Genomic DNA, 5,047 nt, shown 5'->3' on the forward strand with positions numbered 1-5,047 from the left:
CAAGAGGCACGTGTGTGCTCGTGTGGACACGCCCTATTTGTTCTTGTTAATGTTTTTGTTTATATTCTGTTTCAGAGAGCCTTGGCACACCCATTACAAAGGCTTAGAACAAACAATATTTACTTTAATATTAAAATAGTTTTAATATGACTCTTTTGTTTTGATTTTTTTTTCAGTCAAATGACTTGAATTCAGGACTTGAGGTCTGTGGAAAAGAATGGTTTGAAATGTAGCAAACCTGTTTCTACTGTTTGTGCTGTTCTGCCACAGCATCTATTCAGGCAGGTGCCTAAATCACAGAATCAATGAGTTGGAAGGGACCTAGACAGATCATCGAATCCGACCCCCTGCCATGGGCAGCTGGCAGGGGTCATAAGACCCCAGCCAGGTGCCTGTCCAGTCCCCTCTTGAAGATTTCCAGGGAAGGTGAGAGCACCACCTCTCTAGGAAGCCTATTCCAGGCTCTGGCCACCCTTACAGTGAAGTAGTTCTTCCTAATATCTAACCTAAACTTATCCTCCCTCAGCTTGTGGCCACTGTTCCTGGTGACTCCAAGGGAGGGCCCTGGTGAACAGACTTTCCCCGAGTCCCTGCTGGTGGCAGGCACATAAGGTTGTAGGCAGCCACAAGATCCCCCCTCAGTCTCCTCTTGCGGAGACTGAAGAGATTCAGGTCCCTCAGCCTCTCATAGGGCTGGCCAGGGAGGCCCCCAACCATACGAGTGGCCTCCTCTGGACCCTCTCCAGGTTCTCCATGTCCCTCTTGAAGTGCAGCTCTAAATATGTTCCTAACTTCAAGCCAGGTGAATCAATGGGATGACTTTAGTGGGAATATTCCTATGCTTAAACCTAGGCATATGCTTAAATAGCAGGCTTTATTTCAGCCTGTGTGAGGAAATATGTAGTTTATGTGGTTAAGTGTAGCTTTTTATCCTCCTTATTCCATAATTCTGGATGCATCTGTGGGGAGGATCCATTAGGAGGCCTTCATAATCCATTTGGTTATTAAATCTGCCTTTATCTTTGTTGTTGACATTCTCAAAGTAATCATATCACCACTAACAATTTTATATTGAATAAATCTCTCTCTCTCTCTCTCAGAACAATAATGATCATTAGCAGTGTTCAGACTTTCCTCAGAAATGTCAGGGTAAAATTTCTTTCTAAAGTAGGGTTCTTCCTTTTTAATGTAAACATTTTTTCTTAAAACAAGTTCAGTTTTCGATAGCAAAGTCTGAGAATCTAACAGGTCTCTCAGTCTTCATGTCCTTTTCCCAAGAACCAAGTCCTCATTCAGCAGTTGTCGGGGTCACAGAGGCGCACAGCAGACATGCAGTTCTCTCCGGCCCTCCCCCCACTTTCTTCTTTAAAATCTGTGTAGTGGGTTTCAGGCTACTGAAGAAAACACTTCCACATGGTTGCTAGGTGGCAGATCTCCACTTAGCAAAGCATTTGCCATATTGTATTACTATTGCATGTTGTAGAATAGATTGGCTGGGTGCCCAAGTCTCCATATCAAAGCTCTTTTTGTATTGTAGTTTTTAGGTTAAAACCTGTGACAAAATCAAGTCCACATCTCTCAGGTAATGAAAGCAATGAGCCCTTTTAGCCAGGTGCATGGAAATCTGGGTTAAGTATAACAAAGTATTTGTTGGCTGGAGCTATTTCAGCTGTTTCCTTAAGCTCAGTGTCAGACCCAAATGTTTCAAAACTAATCTGTGTGGCAGAAAACCTGAGGGTGAGGGCCAAGATTAACAGCCACAGACAGGAGGCAAGTATTGTATGCTCCCCATTTATTTTGCACCAATGCCAAAGCTCTAGATTGAAGGGGGACCTAAATCACAACACGGTGATCTGGATCCAGTCTTCAGAGTTCAAGATCCAGTTCAGATCCATTGTAGACAGATAAGACTTACGTATGAAATTTAGTTCTTTCAGAAGTTTGAGGGGATACCAAATCAGTATGGGTTTCATATACCATGTCAATATGGAGTATATATATTTGGATGCATTCTGAACTACTACATTGATTGCATATACAGATTTCTGCTGTTGTTAGTTACAGCCTCTAATTTTGCATAAATCTTGGTTCTTTTAACAAAACTGAAGAAGAAAATATAATAGATATAATTGTGATTATTGTAATAGAAATAGATGAGGATGAACCGTGATCATCTTGTGAATGCTCCAATAGCATGAACCACTTAGAAATCACATTAGGAAAACCGATTTAATTATATAGTGTATTCTGTACTTATGTCATGTTATCACTTACTCACTGTGTTAGTGACAAATGCTAATGTTTTTTGACCACATCATTTAAGAATACCTCCTCTTGGGACATCTGATTGAGATGCTTCCTTGGGGCTTCTTGGCACTCTAGCTGCCTAGGGGTATGTCTACACATTTAATAATAAGCTTTAGGTAATACACATTAAATCTAGTACCTCCGTTGTGAGGTACTAGAAAAATGCACATTAGCCTATTTTAATGCACATTAGCTAAACAGCACTGTTTTTGGTGATGCTTTAATGGGCTAATACACATTAAAGCGCATGGGAGAGTAAATGGATAAAGGCTGTAAGCTTCCTGCCTTGCTTGTCCCTGTAGGTTGGAGAGAATCTCTACTAATAAAATGGTTTGATCCTTTGCTATGTGGCCAAAAATGCAGGGATGGTGTATGTCTTGGCTTCTCCATCCATTACACTGGCACAGAACAGGTAAGCCAACGAGGAAGTATGGTGTAGCCAGAAAAGTATTTCTTCCCTGAACCCTGATGCTAATCCATCCCTCAAAAAGGATCAGTTCCCCAGACCTTTTCTGATGAAGAACACTTCGGGTGCCCATACATGTGCTGGTTCATTAGAATCGAGTCTGCTCCACATTCTAATTAGAATGCTCCAGCATGGCCATGTATGAGCCCCTGCAGGTTTAAAAATGGCTGCTGGGGCACTTTAACTAAACCTGATAGAATGAGGTTTAGATAAAGTGTCAGGCAGTCATTTTTTAAACTACGGGGGCCTAATACACGTGATGGTGAAGTGTTTTAATTAGAGTGGCTCTCCAGGAACTGCTGGAATTAAAATGCCTCGAGCCCTGAGCCGCCTTTAACTCTAGGTCCTAGAACCTAAAGACATAGGTCTTGTTGTCAAAACATGTAGGAGAAGAGTAAAACAGTCACTGGAGGAACGTGCTTAAGGAATGAGTTATGAATTTTGTTTTAATTTTGTTTCCCTTGAAGTTGTATTATGTACCAGTCATATCAAAGTTGCAACATCATTACAGCTGCAGTCTTTCACACTTACGTAATTTATAAAAAACTGCCAGTAGAATTGCTGTTTATTTCCTTTTTTCTTACTGAAAAGTTCTACTCTTCCCACCCTTGTTCCAACTGTTTTTGGCACACAGTAAAAGAATGTGAGCTAGCCAAATCTGATTCCCTCTTTAGAAGAAAGGGCAAGTCTGTCGGAAGAAAGCATTTATGTGCATCTTTGGCCGGCTTTAGCACTGTCAGTAGTCACCTCTGCAAAATTCGAAATACACTATGCAGACAGAACTTGAGATGGTACTGGCGTCTATCTGTTTAGCTATAAACACATAGTTTTTTGTTATTGTTGGTTTTTAAACAAAACCTTCAACTTTTTTTTAACATGCTTGGCATTTAAATATTTTTTTCATTTATTTGCATTGTTCTCATGAAAAGTGCTACATTGTCGTTCATGGAGACCACAGATTTGTTGTCTGAACCCAGTTAGGATTTGGAGGCTGGAACTGTTCAAACTACCCTCAACATGGAAGTGGAGGCAGTTGCTTTTTGTAGTAAAATGACACTTCATTTGCCATGCACACTCAACCCATGGCTTTTCAGAATGCACAGGAAGCTTGCCAGCAAGAGTCTGTTACAATGAAGATGGTTATGCAATGTACATACTCATCTATTAGGAACTAAATTGAGACCCCTGATCTGCTCTAGTTCATATTGCTGAAACACAATCAATGGTAACTTCTGGATACTACTTTTAATCAGGTTGTGCATAGATTAAAACTAAATTTCAAAAGGAAACAAAACATTCATGAGTTAGGTATAATTCATTGCAACCATCCATGAGATTGCACAAGTATAACTAGAAGCACTTGTCAGGGCATTTTGAAATGTGGCTGTTTTACTTTGGCTGAATTTCTTATTACCACTAGATCCCCAATTCTGCAAACACATATGAGCTTATGTTGACCAGAGCCCATGAATATATCTACGGATGCAAATGGTGTGGTGTGTTGTCCCAAGGATTGCTTGAGCGTAACTTGGTTTGCCTGTTACATGGTGCATCGTCACAGATAACATGGCGCACATTTTTATCAAGTTAAAAAGAAGTTAGAAGCTTTACTAAGAAGCTGCAACTGCACCACTCCTGGATCCACCCATCTGGCCAGAATTTACGTGCAAGCATGGTCAAGGCCTTTGTTTTCTCAGGTTTAAATGAACCACAGACTTTTAGGTGAAAGCGAGTTTGTTGGGGATCAGTATCAAGCCTTACATCAACAAAGCACAAACACTTGTCACTTTCCTGATTTCCTTTGGAAAGTGTGGAGATCCCTGATCCTTCAGATTTACACATGCACTCAGCTTAGGCAATCGTAGTGGACCCAAGAGTCATTCGCCATCCCTGCCAGGCCAAAGAAACAGCTTGGCAGCAACCTTTTCCTTGCAGCCACGGGGACAGTGGCTGGAAGCCCTAGAGCTTCAGTGGTACCACAGCCCACTCCTGGGGCTACTTCACTATACATTTGATCGTGGTTATAGTGGCCCTGACCTGACGGAAAGGATCCGGGTCCCAGCTTTGCCATGGCCCTCGGCTACGGGAGCTGCATTCCCAGGTGGAGGCGGGAACGGGCTCCAACCTGGCACAGGGGAGGTGGGGATGGTCAGGAGACGGGGCCGGCACCCGGGAGGCAGCTCCACAGACGCGGGGAGCGCTCGGTGCGGGCACCGGAGCCAGCCTGCCCCGGCGCAGCTGCCTTCCTACCCGCACGCAGGGGCGGGGAGCGCA

The sequence above is a fragment of the Crocodylus porosus genome, unplaced genomic scaffold, assembly GCF_001723895.1.
Source record: "Crocodylus porosus isolate Cpor-Errol unplaced genomic scaffold, CroPor_comp1, whole genome shotgun sequence".
Lineage (NCBI taxonomy): Eukaryota > Metazoa > Chordata > Crocodylia > Crocodylidae > Crocodylus > Crocodylus porosus.